Raw genomic sequence first — 22,344 nt, 5'->3', positions numbered from 1 at the left:
GCTGCTTCAACACTAACTGCGGTTACTGAAACCACGCCTTCTTTCTTTGCATGAACATTTGGGCGGCATTATGCTAATATTTCCACATAGTGAGGTAGATATGTGGGGGCGTGTTAGAACGAGCCGTTTTAGGGGGGCGTGGCAGAGTCTTAACTTTGATAAAGAATATCTCTTTGGTTTTGAGACTTTAGTCTTTGCAACTTCAGGGATCTTATCTATTCACGAACAGGTTGTAACACTCCAAAGAGAAAGGAAAACTTGAAATCGCATCATATGACCCCTTTAAAATAATTTATTTCAATTAAAATGTTTGTCCTTTTGTTATACTATGAAAAGTACATTCATTGATTCATTCATTGATTCATTATTTATTTATTTATTTATTCATTCAACCTGTTGCAAAATGCCAAGCATTGATATTTCTATCAGAAAATACAAATCTATAGATGTTCTATATAATGTTGATACCTTTTTATTGATCATTCAACTATACATTATACATTACAAATGCAACATTAATTTATTAATTCATTCATTTGGCTGTTTGCATAATTTAACCAATTAAACACGTTACAACTATTGCTATTTCTTATAAGATCGAGCTTTTTATTGATCATTCTACATCATACATCAAAATACTATTGTTTTTATACAATATTTACAAGGAAGAAGATTTCAAAGTGAGGGCCAGCTCACGGGTCTTTGTGCAAAGTTGGGGGGTCATTTCAACCCATGCAATTATTTATCTTCAGTGGGTGTTGATGAGTCTGTTCTGACACTGTCCGGGCTCTCAGAGCGATACATCAAGTAATTCAGTGCCTCATTGCTGAGCACAGCCCAGTTTCCAGATCTTCATCTCCATCAACACCAGTGCAGACCTCTTCTGGAGAAACCAGCACATACTGTTACCATAAGAGGTGCATCTGTACATTTGATTCAGATGTAATAGAGTAAATCCTAACATTTATTCTGTTATGTATAAAGAAATAAAAATCATACCATCTTCCTGCTCCATTCTGCTTTGCTCTTTTATCTGCCTCATAATCTCTCAATTTACTCAGGGTTTCTTCAAGGTACTGGAAGTTTGGCCTTTCAGTTGGTTCTTTGCTCCAGCAGCTCATCATCAGATTATACCTACAAAAAAAGAGTAAATATTATATCTTTGTCTTCACATTCAATCAATTTATAACATGTATTGTTGAAACCATCTACTAATATCACTTACAATCTCTGTGGACATCCGGCTGGTGAAGGCAGTCGTGCACATGTACTGATATGGCTTAATACTTCATGGTTGGTGTTCTTGGTATATGGTAGCTTTCCTAATGTCATAATCTCCCATAACTGCACACCAAATGCCCTAAAATGTACAAATCATAAGAAATATATTTGTAGGAATGTGTACTGTATACTACTTCTTTTGTTATACTATGAAAAGTACATTCATTGATTCATTCATTGATTCATTATTTATTTATTTATTTATTCATTCAACCTGTTGCAAAATGCCAAGCATTGATATTTCTATCAGAAAATACAAATCTATAGATGTTCTATATAATGTTGATACCTTTTTATTGATCATTCAACTATACATTATACATTACAAATGCAACATTAATTTATTAATTCATTCATTTGGCTGTTTGCATAATTTAACCAATTAAACACGTTACAACTATTGCTATTTCTTATAAGATCGAGCTTTTTATTGATCATTCTACATCATACATCAAAATACTATTGTTTTTATACAATATTTACAAGGAAGAAGATTTCAAAGTGAGGGCCAGCTCACGGGTCTTTGTGCAAAGTTGGGGGGTCATTTCAACCCATGCAATTATTTATCTTCAGTGGGTGTTGATGAGTCTGTTCTGACACTGTCCGGGCTCTCAGAGCGATACATCAAGTAATTCAGTGCCTCATTGCTGAGCACAGCCCAGTTTCCAGATCTTCATCTCCATCAACACCAGTGCAGACCTCTTCTGGAGAAACCAGCACATACTGTTACCATAAGAGGTGCATCTGTACATTTGATTCAGATGTAATAAGAGTAAATCCTAACATTTATTCTGTTATGTATAAAGAAATAAAAATCATACCATCTTCCTGTTCCATTCTGCTTTGCTCTTTTATCTGCCTCATAATCTCTCAATTTACTCAGGGTTTCTTCAAGGTACTGGAAGTTTGGCCTTTCAGTTGGTTCTTTGCTCCAGCAGCTCATCATCAGATTATACCTACAAAAAAAGAGTAAATATTATATCTTTGTCTTCACATTCAATCAATTTATAACATGTATTGTTGAAACCATCTACTAATATCACTTACAATCTCTGTGGACATCCGGCTGGTGAAGGCAGTCGTGCACATGTACTGATATGGCTTAATACTTCATGGTTGGTGTTCTTGGTATATGGTAGCTTTCCTAATGTCATAATCTCCCATAACTGCACACCAAATGCCCTAAAATGTACAAATCATAAGAAATATATTTGTAGGAATGTGTACTGTATACTACTTGTTACACTGTAGTTTTTGCAATGATACCATAGAATAACTTTTTGGTTCCTCAAAGAATCTTTCAGTGACCAGTTCTTAAAGGGGTCCTATTATGCTCTTTTACAAAGTCTTGATTTTGTTTTGGGGGTGTACTAGAACAGGCTCTCATACTAGGTTGTTCGAAAAGCACATTATTTTTCACATATTTTACATTATTACAACACCTCTCTCCCCAGTCTGGCATGAATGGCACGAATAGTTCCTGTATCAAATGAAGGCCCGCCTTCTGAAATACGAAATGTGCTGTAATTGGTTAGCTGGGCCAGTGTGTGTTGTGATTGGCAGCACTCGGCGCCTGGTCGGGAAATGTCATGCCCCTTACCAAAGCCTGCCAGCTTCAGTGTAAATATTGTGTCAAAATCAAATCAATTTGAGCGCGATTTAAACCTGGATGATTGTAACCACTCTAAGTTAATCTGCCTTGGGAAAGCTAGCGTGTCTCCGACATAGTGATAACACTCGTTGCCTTCTCTAGTGCAGCTCAACCAGGTCTCGTCCCATTATATATATATATACAGTATATATATATATATATATGTGTGTGTGTACCTTGACAGCCACTCTCCTCTCAGGAACAACTTCACTAATTTGGCTGGCAACTGTAACTCCTTCATAGACTTCTCCAAAAGCACCACTACCCTACAACCTCTGAAGCTTCAGACAGTGTTTAGGAAACACAGGAAGTGACTCAATATCTCCTTGGGCGGGTATGTTACTGGGAAATGTGGGAAAGTTGTTTAAATATCAACACATTTTGTGGTTTATAGATGCAACAAAATCACACTGAAAGGAAGCATTAGTTTGTAAGCGATGTTGTACCTGATAGCATAGCAGGCATTACCAAGACCAAATAAACCTTGAATATACTCCAATTCCACATCTGGATGGACATGCACATCTGTTTGTGTAACTGTCCCAGGATCTTTTTTCTCATGGTGTCTGTGCCAAACTACATCAAAACAGCAAGCAAAGCAAATGTTGTGCTTTCAAATCCTCTCATTAATTTTAATATGGGGATGAAATAGATTTTACAAAAGGGAATTTTGTAATTTGTGTACTTACTGACTGCAGCGAGGATGAGAATAATCAGTGTAATACAGGCAGCAACCGATACAATCACAATAATCAATGTCATGTCAGTGTCTAACAAAGTACCTGCTGGGTGACAACCAGAGAGCAATTAAAGGAATAGTTCAGCTAGAAAAGAAAATATGCTGGAAAATGTTCTCACCATCAACCATCCAAGATGTAGATGAGTTCATAAATGAGTTCATAGACTTCATTAGAACAGATTTGGAGAAATTTAGCCTTACATCACTTGCTCACCAATGGATGCTCTGCAGTGAATGGGAGCCATCAGAATGAGAGCTCAAAAAGCTGATAAAAACATCACAATAATCCCCACGACTCCAGTATATCAGTTAACTTCTTGTAAAGTAAAATGCTCCGTGTCTGTAAGAAACAAATCCATCATCAAGACATTTTCTAGACAATCTAGACAATGTCTTTCTACATTTTCAAGACAATTCTTCTCCCCCGAGTTATGTCTTCCACCATTTTGGAGAGTACCCAAGAGCGTAATCGACGTAATCAGCGTTGTTTACGTTTGGGGGAGAAAGCGCGCGCGCATGAACATAATCTGCTTAATCAGCGTTATTTATGCTTAGGGGAAAGCGTGCGTATGCATTGTGATACTCTCTAAAATGGCGGAAGACGTAACTCGAGGGAGAAGAATTGTTTAAAAAAATTGTTATTTTAGTTTTCTTTGCTCAAAAAGTATTCTCGTAGCTTCGACAAACTGAAGTTGAGCCACTGATGTCACATGGACTGTTTTACCGATGTCCTTACTACGTTTCTGGACTGGGAACGTTACAGTTGCGTTGCTGTGTCTATGCAGGGTCTGAGAGCTCTCAGAATTCATCAAAAATATCTTAATTTGTGTTCCGAAGATGAACGAAGGTCTTACGGGTTTGGAACGACATGAGGGTGAGTAATTAATGACAGAATTTTCATTTTTGGGTGAACTATCCCTTTAACATTATTTAATTTAAAATAATAATAAAAAAGGTGTAATACATTTTGAAGCGGTTCCACATTTCCCATAATTCCTTAGACACGACAAAATTAAACACTGTCCCATAGTCAATACTGCTGGTATGTGTCATTCCCTTCAAGAACAACTTTGGAAACCGCAGGTGGAATAACCATAGGAGGAGATACAAATCCATCTGAAAACAAACACAAGACACAAAGTGATTATGACTTGCTAATAAGTACATAGAGCAATATGAAACATGATATGTTAACATACTGCTGACCTGGAAGAGGTTTCAGCATTTGCTGTACTACAGAAAAAGCAGTCAGTGTTTTGCTGGAAGACATAAGGACACTGGTGTTTTGCTTCAACTCCTGAATCCTGAGCCGTTTGTTCTCATCCAACCAAATGAATCGTCCGCTGTAGTAGCCCACTTGATGATCTGTGATTTGAGATGTGGTTCATTTAGCAAATTCTACCACTTTAGACTTCTGCATCCTTTACAGGTATATTATTAATAGAATTTATGCAAATCATTAAAAAACAACATTTATTTAATAAGAAAATGTTATTAAAAGCCAAATTGGTCAATGACCATAGCCTTCATTAATGAGATCGATCCGTTAAAAAATTTGTATATGTACCTACCTGTCACCAATGATGTTCACACTGTAAAGATTTATAAGGGAGTCGTCCTGCACCAACCAATACAGATTTCCTTCAATCACATTCAAAGTAATACCAGCAACCTACAATTAGAGTGTGTGAAATATTTACACTACTGTTAAAAAGGGTCAGTGTTTTCAACATAATAATAATAATAATAATAAGAAGAAGAAATGTGTCCTGAGCATCAAAAAAGCATGATTTCCTATGGAACTTTGAAATAATGGCTACTGAAAATTTAGCGTTGCCATCTCAGGAATGTTGCATTTTAAAATACCCCAAGACCCCAAACCTTTAAATGGTATTGCATTTGATGTTTTATGTGTGTATTTCTGTCCTCACCTCTTTCCTAGAGAACACACTCAGTTTATCCAGGATTTGGTAGTCTTCTCCATCCATTCTACAGCCTTCTACTGATGTTTCAGTGCTCCAGTAGATGGCAGCATTCAATGAATCAATCCCTAAACTGAGAATCTTTTGCTCTGCTTGGAGAAATATCTCAACCCCATGACCAGACCCTGGGCATATCTGATAAGAGATGCAAGATATCTCATAATTAGTTCATCCTACTGCCACATATAGTCAAAAAATATGTCAATAAAGTAATAGTAGCTTTTTTCATTACGTCTTTCAGTCATTATTTAATATAAAAACGTACTAGATTTGTGTTGCACCTCCAGTATAGATACTGTCCCAGCCAGTCAAAGGCCAGCGCTTCAGCATTACATACACTCAACGACTGATTACCCAGTTCAATCCGGTTAATGTGGCCTGAACTGTTAGTCCAGTAGATTGTGGAACTATACCAGTCCATATCTGTTCATCATGAAAGGAGAACATGCTATATACCTTGTTTTATAGTGAGAAGAATTGGAAAATTTGCAATCAGATGCAAAATACTGTTCTAAATATTGTTCTAAATTTTCTTTATTTTTTATTTTTTGCATTATATAACTAAAATATCAAAACAAGTGCAATGTATTTAAAAAAAAAAAAACATTCCAGTGCTTGTGGTCAGTAATTGTTTTTTTTTGTTTTTTTTGAAAGAAGAATACCTTTATTCAGCAAGGATGCATTAAATTGATAAAAAGTGACAGTAACAACATTATAAGGTTACAAAAGATTTCTATTTCAAATACATTTTAAAAATAATTTTAACATTATTGCATTTTAAAATATAGTAAAATGGAAAAGTTATTTTAACTGTTAATAATATTTCACAATATAACTTTTTACTGAATTTTTTGATTGCATAAATGCAGCCTTGGTGAGCATAAGAGACTTGATGGAAACTTTATGGAACATGTTTATTGTTAATATAATGAACTACACCTGTGGTTATTCAGCTTGGACGCTTGTGTGGGACCAACAGGTTAAAAAATAATCCAAAAAGTGCCTCAGAAAGTGAAGTTAGATCTGAGGGAACATTCAGATACAATTAGCTTGATGATGCTGTAATTTTAATACAATGCAATCTTTATACTGTGGCCAAATGTTGCAGCATAAAAATAATTTAGTGATGTTTAACACATTCTTCAAAATATCTGCTTTTGTGTGCAGCAGAAGAAAGAAACTCAAACAAGTTTGGAACAATTTGGGTGGGAACAATTTTTTGATAAACTATCCCTTTAAACAGACCACCAAAGATAACATTCAAGTGTGTAAGTAATAGACGGATACATAGACATGACCATGAAGAACAATAGATTTAGATCTCAAACGTTGACTGTGGACTTCAGAAAATACAGTGGACCAAAGTCCTCTTTTCAGATGAAAGTAAATTTTGCATTTCATTTGGAAATCAAGGTCCCAGAGTCTGGAGGAAGAGTGGAGAGGCACAGAAACCATGTAGCTTGAAGTCCAGTGTGAAGTTTCCACAGTCTGTGATGATTTGGGCTGCCATGTCATCTGCTGGTGTTGGTCCACTGTGTTTTCTGAAGTCCACAGTCAACTCAGCCATCTACCAGGAAATTTTAGAGCACTTCATGCTTCCTTCTGCTGACAAGCTTTATGGAGATGCTGATTTCATTTTCTAGCAGGACTTGGCACCTGCCCACACTGCCAAAGGTACCAAAAGCTGGTTCAATGACCATGGTGTTACTGTGCTTGATTGGCCTGCAAACTCGCCTGACCTGAACCCCATAGAGAATCTATGGGGTATTGTCAAGAGGAAGATGAGAGACACCAGACCCAACAATGCAAATGACCTGAAGGCCGCTATCAAAGCAACCTGGGCTTCCATTACACCTGAGCAGTGCCACAGGCTGATTGTCTCCATGCCACGCCGCACTGATGCAGTAATTCATGCAAAAGGAGGCCCAACCAAGTATTGAGTACATGTACAGTAAATGAGCAAATGAACTTTCCAGAGGCCAACAATTCTCTAAAAATGTTTTTTTTATTGGTCTTATGAAGTATTCTAATTTGTTGAGATAGTGAATTGGTGGGTTTTTGTTAAATGTGAGCCAAAATCATCATAATTAAAAGAACCAAAGACTTAAACTACTTCAGTCTGTGGATTGAATTGATTTAATACACGAGTTTCACAATTTGAGTTGAATTACTGAAATAAATGAACTTTTCCACGACATTCTAATTTATTGAGATGCACCATACATGTGTAAAAGCAAATGTACTGCATTAAAATGGAATTTTGTGTTACAAATATAAATATCCACTGGCATTCATTTCATGGACAGTATTCGACAAAGACTCATGTGCAGCCTTTGTTGTCAGAAAAAAAAGGTATCACAGCAAATATTCTTTAACGGAAGTTTTGAGATCACAGTTCAATCAAAAAACTGTTAAACAGATAAAACCTCATTGATGCCCAAAACAATGTTCTAATCAAATAATAATAAATAATTCTAGCACTTTTTGTTTGCTGATGCAATTTCTTGGTCTGATGTTTCTATTTAATACAGTGAAATTAAAAAAAAATTATGTTTGACTTACCATAAATGCCTTTTAGAGGCACTGTTATGTTCTATATATGATCTCTCTGGTTTCTTACCTTTCACATCTCCAATATAAGACACCATTTGTTCCACAAATTCAATGCTATCCAAATCTTGCTTCCATATATCATCCTCACTGGCAGCAGCAATATATGGAGACTCATCAGCTGAAAAAACCCCCCAAAGATGACCTTTTTAATAGTGGCCAGTTTATAAACATTAAGGTAAATGATAGAATGCATCAATATAATCACCAGGTTGGAGAGTTGTTCCTTCATATGAGACTGATTTAGAGCATCCACCAGGAGAACAAGCCCTGAGAGTGACACTGTACTGCTGTGAACTATGCAGATCAGGAACTGTTGCATGTGTGCCAGTTAGTCCACTAAAATTCATCACCACCAACCCATTCATCCAGCAGTTTATAGCATGAGTCCAATTTTGCCAGGAAAATGGACCTGTGTGGAACAAAACTGAATTTATTTATTGGACAACAATGTGCAATTTTATAGGTTAGCAAAATTAAATCTGGCTTCAATAAAAGAATGACAACAATTATGAAAATATTGTCTGTCTCCTACAAATAAAACAATCCAAAAGTGCTATTAACTGGGTATCACTCACTTGCTCCAATCATATTTTCAGGTTTCTCCCAATAAACGTTGGCTTTATCTGATCCAAACAGGACTTGAAGTTGTCTTGGCCTTCTTGGCACAGGATAAGGTTGTGCAGATGCGCTAAAGTAGCATAGATTACCAAAGCCGTCATTTTGACTATGGATGACATCAGAGTCCATAGAGAATTAATTAAAGGTAGCCACTTGGCTTTGGCCAACTTGTTTATACAGTGCATAACCATTGGTGAGCATGAAGAAATCATCCTCATAAACAATGCTGTTTGCTTCAAAGTTAATGTTTGTGAAATAATCCATCCACAGACGTGGCATTGAGCGTTTGATCACTTCTGTCGTGATAAAGCAGTCTCTTGTTGGGAAAACTGACCACAAAGTTGGAGACAGAAGGCATTTTTATGATGTTAATTATCTCATGTTGTTGGCCAGAGATGTCTTGAAGAGGGCTACGATATAATCCACTGCTCAGCAATAAGAAAAGCCATCTGACAAACACAATTTTTCAATTTTAGTAAATTACACTTTACTTAAATTAGTCAAACTAACAAAATATTTAAACTAAAATCTATACTGTCTCTAATGGAGCTGCTTCTTTGGTTGGTAGTAATAAATATAACAGTATCATATTTGTAAAAATACTAATGCTGATGGTTTACACAATGATTTATAGCTTTATATAAAAGTAGAGACAGTGCTTATCCAAACAGTTTTTAATCATGTTTATGACACTCACCCATTATACGGATCTGCAATTATATTTACAGCATCACTGGAAAGGTTGAGATTTATATCCACTGGAAAAGATCTAATCCACAATAGTAGACCTGCATTTTTTTGTGGGAAAGAATGTACAATGACATTATTTCAATAAAAAACAAAACAAAACATAACATAAAGTGTTGCTTTTTCTTGATGGCATCTGTTACATTTTGACTTGCCCTTCAAGGAATAGTTCACCCAAAAATTAAAATTTGCTAAAAATGTACTCACCCTCAGGCCATCCAAGATGTAGATCTTTCTTCATCGGAACAGATTTGGAGAGATATAGCGAAAAGCTGTGTATTTGTAAGAAACAAATGCATCAAGGCATTTTAACTTTAAACCATCTCTTTTGTCCGTAATCCATAATAATGTTTCCTCCAGTGAAAAAGTTCCCTGTTGTCCTCTCACATTAAAATCCACTTATATATTTGTTTAGAACTGTTTTGTAAACCTGTGAACAGTGCTTGATCTGTGCATATTTCTCTCCTGATTCAGATGAGATGACTTTTTTCAGTGCAAAGTATGTTATGATAGAGAACATGTACTGTATTTTATCTGAAAGCAGCATTTTGATTTTGTTTAGTACAAACACGCAGCATTTAACTTCACAAGACGTCAATTGATGGTCTGGAGTCATGTGGATTACTTGTGGACTATTGTGATGGTTTTATCAGCTGTTTGGACTCTCATTCTGATGGCACCCATTCACTGCAGAGGATCCATTGGTGAGCAAGTGATGTAATGCTAAATTTCTCCAAATCTGTTCCGACGAAGAAACAATCTCAACTCATCTTGGATGGCCTGAGTGTGAGTAACTTTTCAGCAAATTTTCATTTTTGAGTGAACTATTCTTTTCAGTTTCAAACAAAAATCATTTACAGTAATGCATTTACAATGAAAGTCTATAGGGCAAGGCATTCTAGAACAGTTCCATATCATTATTTAAGTGGTTTTGTTAATTGTTCGGTACACATGATATTTGACCTTCAAAGTTGTCTAAATGTTCATTTTAGTCCCTAATTAATGGTAAATACACACCCTACTGCTGGACACATATTAAATCCTTTCATAAAGCCAGTCTACTGTCAGTGCTGTTACCTCCAGCGGGGCAGAGTGCAGAAGCTTGAGATCTGAATGGTCAGTGAGATTTCCAGCCTTTTTCACCCAGATACGAGCCCCTTCAGAGATATAGATGCGGTTGGAACCATAGTGCACTGCCACCCCTAAAAAACACAACAAAATTAAGAGAGCAAGGACCATCTACACCAAAAGGTACATCTTATTGCTCAAAGGTTGCTCTTTCAAAGCAACTTTAAATTTAAGTATCAACTTTGTCTCAAATGTCCTAAAATTCCTTAAAAGAAATGAACATGCTAATTGTTGACATAAAGTACGGCGCTATAAAAATAATGTGTATAACTTGGTCTTGGGAATTTAGACAGTATTAAGATATCTAGAGAATAAACCTTTACTGGGACTTTTTTCTAAGGAGACAAATTTGCTCTCCATTTAATCTTCTTACTGTCTAAGAGAAACATCTGAGATATTGAAGTACTCTCATTTGCGATTTCTCTTCCCTATGGGCACTCTTATGTGGTGGAAATGTTTTATATTTATTGATTTGAGGAAGAATGGACCTGTGATGTTGCTCTCGACTAGACTGACTGAGAGATCCTGTGCTGTAGTGAAGAAATCGGCATCCTCTTCTCTCATCCTTAATGAGTTCCATCTGGATGCAAAGACCCACCGGCCTCCATTCTGCTCTGAAAGTCATCACAGATGGAGCAATAAGATTATTGTTTATCTGAAGTCACTGCAAACACAATGCATTGAAAAACATTAGCAGAATGGTGAAGTACTGCGGTTGCATGAAGCTTAGTGTGATTTTGTTTAGGGCAAGCTTTTGGATCAACTACCTCAGATTGTAAGTTAGGTTTAATGGCAACTGATATGCTTTTTCAGTGTTGATGTCAATATATCAAAAGTTTGAGGCTCATAGGTTATGCTTTTGAAAAAAGTCAAATTTTTTAGAATAAAAAATTCAGTAAAAACAGCAATATTGTGAAATTTTTATAATATTTTAAAATGTAATTTATACTTGTGATAGCAAAGCTGAATTTTCAGCAGCCATTACTCCAGTCTTCAATGTCACATGATCCTTCAGAAATTAATACAATTTCTGCTTAAGAAACATTTTTTTATTATTATTCTTGTTGAAAACAGTTGTGTTTGCCTAATATTTTTGTGGGAACCATGATAGATTTTTTTCAGCATTCTTTAATGAGCAGAAAGTTAAAAAAAATATTTATATGAAATAGAAATCTTTCATAACATTGATTCCACTGTCACTTTTGCTCAATTTAATGAATATTAGCATAATTATTTTTTCAAAAGTCGTACTGTCCCCAAACCTTTGAATGGGATTATATATTTAAATTAAAATATAAAAAAATTTAATTAAATTATACTTATACAAATGATTAAAAATATAGAATCACAGACTATAATACACAAAACTGCAGAAATAAAATATCACTAAAATATTTTAGAACAGAAAATATTTTTTATTCATTTACAATTTTATCAGCAAAAGCAATGATGTTCCAGGACCAACAAAAGATCCAGGAACATGTCCTGCTTGGCAAAATTAGGGTCATTTTAGCAGGATAAAGTACAAGTTTCACTGTAAGCTTAAGTTAACCACCTTGTGTTGGTGTTGTTATGCTGGCTTCAGCGATTGAACCCTGGCCCTCTTCATTTACAGCAGCTACAGAGATCATGTACACTCTTAAAAATAAAGGTGCTTCACGATGCCATAGAAAAACCTTTTGGTCTAAATGGTTCCATAAAGAACCTTTAACATCTGAAGAACCTTTCTGTTTCACAAAAGGCTCTTCGTGGTGAAAGGAGGTTCTTCAGATTATAAAAAGGTAAGAAAGAGATGGTTCTTTAAAGAACCTTTGACTGAATGGTTCTTTGTGGAACCATCAATGGTTCTTCTATGGCATCGCTTGAAGAACCTTTTGAAGCACCTTTATTTTTAAGAGTGTATGAGATGATCAAGAGAAGATTTTAAAAATGGGAAGACTTTGTACACTACCTATACATAGTGTTATGGAATGTTGGGTAGAATGTGTTGAAGAATATATTTCCTCCAGTTGCTACACTAATGACGTGTTTGTTGGATGTGAGATTGAGGTTGAAACCCAAGATGGGTCCTCCTGGTTTTTCAGGTCCTCCACACTCTCTCCAGACACACTCTCAGTACTCTCAATGGATGGGCTGGAGGGCACTTTTTGGAAGGGAAACACATTAAACAGCTTCAAACAACTGATTTTGAAACATAATGTAAAAAGACCGTTGATCAACTGTTGATTTAACCTACGTCCAAAAGGTTTTATTTGGTACTAAGGACTCGCTGGAGAACAAGCGTGCGCTTCTGCTATCAGAGCCCAGACCCTGACTTTATAGCAGGTAAAAGGTTCCAACTGTTTGACGGTGTATGTCGATTCCGTCACATTCTATGAGGAAAAAAAGAAAATTGCTCAATCTGATGCAAGCTTTCAAGAAATGTGATATTTCATTCCAAAATTAACATTTTAACTAAAATGAACAAAAATATATTAATAATTTGTATTATTATTATTATATATTATTTAAATGGTAAGTGAATTTGTACACTGTTGTTTAAAAGTCCTTTGAAAAACTGATACCTTTATTTAGCAGTGATGCATTAACTGATCAAAAGTGACAGTAAAGTCATAAAATATTTTTATTTCAAATAAATGCTGTTCTGGATGATGCACAAAAAAAATATTAAGCAGCACAAATGTTTTCAACACTGATAATAATAAGAAATGTTTCTTGAGAACCAAATCAGCATATGATTTCTGAAAGATCATGTGGCACTGAAGACTGGAATAATTATGCTGAAAACTCAGCTTTGCCATCGCAGGAATAAATTACATTTTAAATTGCAATAATATTTCACAGTATTACTGTTTTACTGTATTTTGATCAAATAAATTCAGCCATGGTGAGCAAAAACATTAAAAAGTCTTACTGACGTTTGATGGTGTATATTTGTAAAGTACAGTTGTAATTATACATCACGGTGATATTTTTACAATAACAAAGTACACTCAATGCCTTACTCATTATAGTATGTAAAGGTATTTAGTGCCAGATTCACCATATCTAAGATAATTTACATAACCATCCAGATAGATTGCGAATAGGTAAACAGCAAGAGGTTCATTCAGCTGAAAACAATAGACCTTGGTCAGGTTAGATGCCATTTTGAATTTAAAACGGATGAAAATGAGGCTGTGAGGGAAAGACTTAAAGTCTTTAAATGGCACACACAGTATGAAGGTCCTGGATCATGTTATTGTCTTCAACTCGCATCTTTCAAAACTGTTTTATGGAGTTTTTGTCGAATGAAAGCTTGTTTCAGAAAGACATTTCATCAGCTGAACAGTCGGTATATTGCTAAAAAACAGTACAATCCAATGAACATACTGTACTTCTATCCCTCACAGTGTCGTTTTCATTCCTGTCAAAAATGAAATATGGCTCTAACCTGACTAAGGTCAATTGGTTTCCTATCCCTATCGACATCATCTGTCACATAATGGCCAAAAATAATTTCAACTTATTCCTGAGTTATTCCTAACAAAAATCACAATTACAAATGAACTGCATGAAATCTGACATGTATAAAATTTGACGAAGAGCTGAAATGCTTTAATGATTTGCAGTGGTTATCAACATCATGTTATTCATTCAGGTTATGAAAGTTTTACCTGACTTCACCTTTAGGTGGTGATGCTTCACAAAACCTTTGCTCTAACTGAAGTCAGAGATGAATTATGTATATACATTATATAAGATATATTTATCTATATTTTTAGTATACCCCTTGTAGTAATGGTCTGCTAAAGCGCACCTTGGCATAAGTCCTTGTTAGTACATTTCTTGTGAAAACTTGCTGTTTTAAACACAACACATGTTTATTAAATATAGATTATCTTCCAGAATGGCGATAAATTAGAAATACAGTCTTTCTAATCCAGTTTTTACACTTTGTTTAGGATGTGGTACTTATTTTGTACCACAGCCACATTAAGTTAAGTAAATAATGACAGAATTTTCATTTTTGGGCAAACTATCCCTTTTAGAATTTTCATGCAAGTTCCATGTTACAGAACATTAACAATTCCAGAACGCTGCGTGTTTACACAAGAGAAAACAAGCTGACATTTACTGAGGACCCGGACTCCCTTCATTTTGATTAAACTAGAGATAGCGGTGTTGATCATTTGCCTTTTATGAGTTAATGCATGCATGCGGCATGCAAAACATTCATGCGGCAGGAGGACCATGATGCCTGCTCACTTGCGAGGACTTTTAGAGATGTGTCTAATTAAGCTACAGGTCCTGTTGTGAATAAGCTGCTTTCAAATCCACAAACCCCCTGCGATTGACCCTGCGATGCGACAATGAACTAGATGTGCTTGTTTATGTATTTATCACATGAGAAGCTCTGACCCTTTAATCAGACCTTATAAATAGCAGAAATGTTTTTCCACAGTCTTTGTCCAAGTTGTCTCCTTGCCAGACTTCAAATATCACACGGTCAGTTCAGAAGAGCACAGCATGAATGTTAAAGTTAGAGTTATGATGTATTATTCGCTTAGTATTTGGGACCCCAATAATTCTATTTCATTAAAGGGCATTTGATGTCAATTACAGGTAAGATTTATGCATATAGATGCATGTAGCTATCTGAGTGTGATAATCTATTGACTTCATTTATATGTCAATAAGAATTGACCCTATTTGCTTTAATAAAGTATCTTTCCTTTCTTAGCTGATGTCACCTATAGAAAAATATTAACCATTTGCCATGCGTTTCAAAAGTGGAGTATAGTCCTCCAAAATTCAACAAACTTGCAGTCAAGTTTAGCTATATATTTTTTTATGTAACACCTACTTTTCATAACCCAATAAATTCCAGATGAACAAAATCTATCCTACCCCCTACTTTTTTTCATAAACATGTTGCATTATAAACAGTAAAATAAGTTGTGTTAAGCTGTATTAATTTTGTGCACACCATATTTTTTTTCAAGATTCTCTAATGAAAAGAGAGAGAGAGAAACATCATTTAGATAAACAGAAATCTTTTGCAACCTTTTAAATGTCTTCACTTTTGATTTATATAATGCAACCTTTGAATATAAGTCACATTATGAAAGCTGCATTTTCAAACATATTTGGAATAGATCAGAATTAATTAAATGGAGAAATTTGTCTGCTGCCACTTCTCACCAATCCAAGACAGGACGACGACAGCACTGTCCAGACTGAGTATCAACGGATTAATAATTTGGATTTACTCTGAGCCAAAGCCAATCCCTACAACATAGCACTCATTCCATACTGCTGCTTAAATTCATGAGGCCTGGGACAACATGTTTTATGGGTGGCACATGACTAGGTTATACTATACAGAGTCCTCCATCCCTGCTTTTTGACAGGCAGATGTGTCATCTAAGGCCATCCTAAAATCATGAAGAGAAAAACAAAACACCTTTTGACGTAACAAACAAAAATGTACCACCAACACAACCTTTTTTGGAAGATGCTGTAATCAGGCAGCTGGTCATTTTCTAAACATGTTTAATACGAGTTTCGTCATCCTTCTGCAAATGTTTGAAAATCCCTCACACCTGCTTTAACACGTAATAGCGGGAGTGTTTGCAGAGCTGTGGGACTGCAGTGAAAGTTTAGTTTGGGGGATTCTCCTAGGATCAACCCACCACAACCATGCAAAGATCGCTATGCAAGTTTTATTTAGTGCTGAAGATTTGTGAGAACAAAGGAAGTTTATTCTGGGAGACCCTCATTGGCAATATCCAACAAGAAAGTCCCCAGCATGACTCTGACTGACAGTTCCTTCTCACTGAAACTGATTAAAAGTAAGCAATGAGCAATATAATTACGAAGAAATGCTGAAGCTTACTTGTTCTTGATTACAGAAATATTGTCCAGATGATGTGTCTCAGTTTCCATATAAGGGCAGATGTGAACGCGTGTGTATAAAAATAGTTCAAGGCATTCTCCACAGCCCATCCCTTCAAATCCCTCCAGAGAGCTTTTTCATTTACAGAGCTGAGGGAAGCGTCTGTCTTCAGTTGATAGGTGTGTTAATCGGTCTGCTTGTGTGCGAGCGTTCCTGAAACCCCTGCTAATAACTCACCTATAGGTAGATATTCTGCATGTTCATCGCATATCATGGCCTCATCAAATTCCCATTTCATCCTGGATATAATGATTCATTTCTAGTGCCACAACAGGATGACACAGCAGGGAAAAAGCAATGCTAAATGTGTTGCATATAAACCATATAATAATATGTGGATGCAAAATAAATAGGCTCATCAAAATGTTAAAAGAAGAACGTGCTTCTCATATCCTCTGATGTTGATGACAAAGGCTGTGCCTCTGTTTTGGTTAAAAATCAACTTTCGCCTGGTGGAAGCTATAGATGAAACAGGCAGATGCCAACACGGAGAGGTTGCATGACATGCTCTCATCCTTTAAATCCATAAACATAACTAGGTATAACACTATGTAGAAAAATGACCCATGCAGACTAGATTAAAGATGGATTCACCAGCGAGAATAAACAGGTTTGTGTTAACTACAATGAGTTTAACACATTTAATTATTGGTTGGCAAAAGGATGAAATGATCAAATTGCATTTTTTTTTAGAAAACTTAAAAAATTGCCAAAATATTCTTGTTATGATTTTTGTTGCATGGATGCAGTTTATGGCTATGGGCCCAATTTCCAAGAAAAATATTAAAAACAGGGTCCCAACGTAAACAAGGGAGATTCACACTGTAAAACAGAAAATAACAACAATGTAATGAAATTAACAAAACATGAAATAGTATCATTATATAAAGTATTATATTATACACTAGCATTCAAAAGTTTGGGGTAAGGTTTTTGTGTGTGTTTTTGAAATAAATATCTTGTGCTCACCAAGGCTGCATTTATTTGATCAAAATGCAGAAATATTTTGAAATATTCTTACAATTTAAAATAGCTGTTTTCTATTTTAATATATTTTTAAAACATCATTTTATCCTGTGATGCAAAGCTTAATTTTTGTGCTGCTTAATATTTTTGTGGAAAACATGATTTCAGGATGCTTTGAAGAATAGAACGTTCAAAATAACAGCAACAGAAATCTTTTGTAACATTATAAACCTCTTTACTGTAACTTTTGATCAATTTAACATACCCACCATCATATCAATTTATCATACCCACCATCACCCAGTACAGTAGTGTATATAATATTATAGCAATAGGTTGGAAAATGTAAAAATAAATAAATTACTAACTATATACAATATAACTATACTAACTATATACAAGGGCTATAATTTTGTTATAGCCCTTACAAGGACATTTTTATTTACCTTTATAAATAAAAAAATATCTGAAGCAAAACAGCTGAAAAGCATTAGTCTGAAACACAGATTCTGCAGACCAACAAAGGCCTAATAAATCAGCATTTTTATAAGATGCTTGCAGTTCTGCTCAAATAATCTGTGTAAACACCTAGAACTGAATCATTTGGCCATTTCTGCCATGATGCAGCAGTCGCCACCTTTACAGAATATCACTGCTACGTGTTCGACACGCAGGCTCCATTCCTTATCCTTCCCTGACCTGACATTTCTGTTCAGAGCCATCCATCTGCCATCAGCAAGAGGTGTTGACAGTGCGTTCTGAGGGGTCCTCTGCATCTTCACTTCCGACTGACACAATTTTCTCTCTGCAGCTGTGAGAAAACAGATGAAGCTTTGAAAATGGAGAGCAAAAACAAACAACGAATAAACTACCACATCCTGAGCCCTGCTCCCTTCTCAAACAGTGTGTGACCACCAACCATTTCCTAAATTTATACCAAGAGGCAAGTCAATCCACAGAGAGTGATTGATAAATACTCTAGTAAATGTGTTTCGGGTTTTATAGTGCGTCACGCAGGATGGGATAAAACCCGGCCTCATCCAGAGCTTAAATCATCCATCTGTGATGACACGTCATTGCACTGTCACCTTCTCGTTCATTACTGTGCTTTTATTGTAGAAGAGGCGGCAGTGCTACCGGGGCTTATGCTGTGGAATCGCACACTTGCGCCCCGCATCGCTGCAGGACAGCAGGAGACGTGGAGGCACGCCAAAGGCAGCAAAGTCGAGTCCAGAGAAAACACAACCAGCTCACATTCCTGTGCGCATCCTTGTCTGTTAGATAAGAGCAGTGTGCTTTTCAAATGTTTACCCTGTGCTTGATTTAGGTTTTCCAAAGCCTGTAAAGCTCCCTAACACAAAGAAGTCTCCGCACGGCTCTATTGTTTTTCTCAGCATCAACAATCTTTGTTTCATATCTCATACAACCGCTCTGTAAAAAAATGATTTTTCAAAATTGTAAATAAAGATTACTGAAATATGTTTTACAAGAAAATACTATTTCAGTCTTTCTACTTCAAAATAGTTTTTGCTGTACAGTAGAAATTGGCACGAGCCCCAAAAGGTTTGCATAAAATCACTCATGCGGCATATATTGAAACCCACAGTAAATGTGAACAAACATTACTTTTTACATAGATGAAAAACTTTCTTTATATTTGTATGTTATAAGAACACATACAGTGCATACACAATTATGTTCTTGTGACATTAATAACATTCACATTGTTAATGAAAACCAACATTTATACAGTTGATACATATTTGTTCTCTTGAATATCTGTTAGTATTTTGATTAAATATATTCATACTGTATATCTGATATTAGGATCACTGAATAGGCCTAAAATGTCATACTTTTTTTTTTTTTTTTTTTAGAAATTGACAACATATTAATTAGTGGTCATGCCAATAAAATATAAATTAAGATATTAACTTCAGGATGGCGTGTCATAGTGATATACCACATACTTTATAAATTAAGCAAAGTTATGGATTCCCTAAATAATTGATTAATTAATAATTAATGATTTGGTGATGTCTGTTTTTAAGTATCTTTAATAGTGAATAGTTGATAAATACAAAAGTAAACAAACCATTTGATTATTAAATTAAAATAATAATAATAATAATAGCATAATTTTCTCTTCCTAAAATGATATATTATGATCTTACAGGAAAAAAGCTTAGTGTTTATAAAAATATATATATAAATAAATACATAAATAATATATATATATATTTAATTTTTATTTTTATTTTTATAGAAAATAAAGTGGTTTTCACTTCTTGTTAGCCTTTTGGGGGTAAAATAAATTTGGCTGAGAAGAAATGTTGATATTTATTTATTTATTTTAGACAGTGATAATGCTTTAAGCCTCAAAATGACTTGTAATATTCACAGTCATATTTGTATTCATTCTGTTGTTATATTATATATATATATGTTTGTTTCATTGCAAAATCTAACAATCCTAGTCTATCACTCCTCTTTATTTACTATAAACTAGAGTTTGGAAGGATAACGATCAAGCACTGACTTCCTCCATCAGTCGTGTGTCATCACAACAAACACTGGATGGAGGAGCAGATACAAACAGTCCCGTCCTGTGATCTTGAGATGGGATGTGTTCCCTTTGCATCTACCGCCCTCCCATTTGTTTTCCCCACCCCTTTCAGTTTCTCCTATAAACTTTGTAGCCTGAGTGTCTACATCCAACATTTTCCTGCTGTTTCACACTTTACCTTATATTTGAAAGGACTGCTTCCTCCTTCAGCTGCCATTCTACGGGTAAGAAAAAGACTTTAATCAAGACAATATTAAGTTTAACAGATCTTGAATTGAATTATCACAACTATTTTAGTAAAATAACGTCAAAATATTAGCTTTAATATTAAAAGATTGATTCTGAAGATTTCCATGACATTGTATGTGGTTTACATCAGACAATAGTGGAAGAGATTAAAAATGCATTCAAACCTGAAGGACACAGAGGATGAACTGTCTAGAAAGAACATCAAAAGCACATTTGCATCCTGAACTGAAATACCACTTTCATAAAATTTGTTTCCATGCAAATCAGCGAACTGAAAACAGTGGGTCAAAGTCAAACAATAATTTGATCAACTCTAACATAATATAAATGTGTGTTGACGTTTTATTTATTTTTATTTTTACAGCCAGTACAGAGGATCATTGTATAGTCTTTTGAAATGGAATAAAAGTGGGCTTTTATTAAACTTCAATCCATCCTGATCACAGATGCTAGTGTTTACTTTGCAGCTAAGCAGTTATAATTGTCACTGGATCACAGGACTGGAATGCAGGGCCTCCCCTGATAAACACTGGCTTTTGGAGCCTTTAAAACAAGATCAAGTTCATAAGGCTCTGCTTTTGCTATTTTTATTTTTATCACTCGGGTTAAGTGTTTCGCTCTTAAAGCAGCACTATGTAACTTTTGGCGCTCTAGAGGTTAATAAACAGAACTGCACACATCCCGCGGAAGAACATTCCAAGCGGAGCTACTTCTCTAAGTTTATGTCTATGGCGATTCACGCAGGTATGTGTTACTCCGCAGCGGTGACGACCCGACCAGGCTACAATAGTCCAAATATAAGTACTTATTATAAGTGTACCGTAGTGATTCGGAATAAGACAAAAAAGCTGTTTGGAAGATGAATTCATCATGTACTCACTCGTTATACACATTTAGCAAATTTTGAACACAGAAAAAGTTACATAGTGCTGCTTTAAAGGGATAGTTCAACCACAGTTGGTGGTTGCCATTGACTTCCATAGTATTTTTTTTTCCTACTATGGAAGTCAATGGCAACTACCAACTGTTTGATTAGCAGCAATCTTCAAAATATCTTCTTTCTTCTTCAACATAAGAAAGCAACTTATACAGGTTTGGAACGACATGAGGGTGAGTAAATGATGACAGAATTTTCATTTTTGGGTGAACTATCCCTTTAAAATCTAGTTCAAGCCTAATAGAGAAAGACAGGCTGTCTATCTACCTTGTCTCTTTAATGATCAATTAACTTCGTTAATAGGAATGTTGTTCCTGGAAAATAATTAAAGAATGTCTTACTTGGAATTACTTGTACATCAGTTTCAGTAGAGGGAAAACAGGACCTGAAAGAATGCATCAAAGTAAATGATGACAGAGTTTTCATTTTTGGGTGAACTATCCCTTTAAAATCTAGTTCAAGCCTAATAGAGAAAGACAGGCTGTCTATCTACCTTGTCTCTTTAATGATCAATTAACTTTGTTAATAGGAATGTTGTTCCTGGAAAATAATTAAAGAATGTCTTACTTGGAATTACTTGTACATCAGTTTCAGTAGAGGGAAAACAGGACCTGAAAGAATGCATCAACAATCAATGGTTGACTACAATATAATTTAAAGACGTGTTGACATTTAGAGTGACTCGACTGACTGTAAGTGAACTTTAGATGTGCAGTCTGGAATTATTGAGCTCATATATCTGGAGACAGCCGATAAGAGAATAGCTTTAGCTGTTAGACAAGTGGCCGACACTCACGAATGTCATTCACAGCTTTTAACACGAGTGCCCTAAAGAGGGTAAGAGTACAACAATCAGTACTCTTTGAGCTACAGAGTATTCATGCTAATCACATCACTTTGGCAAATCGCAAATATGCAAGACAAATGCA

At 35.3% G+C, this 22,344-nt stretch overlaps 1 long non-coding RNA gene and 1 pseudogene across 1 annotated transcript; both read right to left on the bottom strand.

Annotated features, from left to right (window-relative positions):
* Positions 1–3,127: 3,127 nt before the first annotated feature.
* Positions 3,128–3,699, bottom strand: LOC107564992 (uncharacterized). The gene is made up of 3 exons (XR_001606309.1): positions 3,622–3,699; positions 3,379–3,508; positions 3,128–3,274 (listed from the first exon to the last, which is right to left on the bottom strand). It is a non-coding gene; the product is annotated as an uncharacterized lncRNA (long non-coding RNA).
* Positions 3,700–3,897: 198 nt separating this feature from the next.
* Positions 3,898–20,446, bottom strand: LOC107564976 (proto-oncogene tyrosine-protein kinase ROS-like; annotated as a pseudogene).
* Between the last annotated feature and the right edge of the window lie 1,898 nt (positions 20,447–22,344).

The sequence above is a fragment of the Sinocyclocheilus grahami genome, unplaced genomic scaffold (assembly GCF_001515645.1).
Source record: "Sinocyclocheilus grahami isolate Dianchi unplaced genomic scaffold, SAMN03320097.WGS_v1.1 scaffold972.1, whole genome shotgun sequence".
NCBI lineage: Eukaryota > Metazoa > Chordata > Actinopteri > Cypriniformes > Cyprinidae > Sinocyclocheilus > Sinocyclocheilus grahami.
Note: the sequence above shows the minus strand (reverse complement) of the source record. Positions and strands in the feature narration are given on the sequence as shown.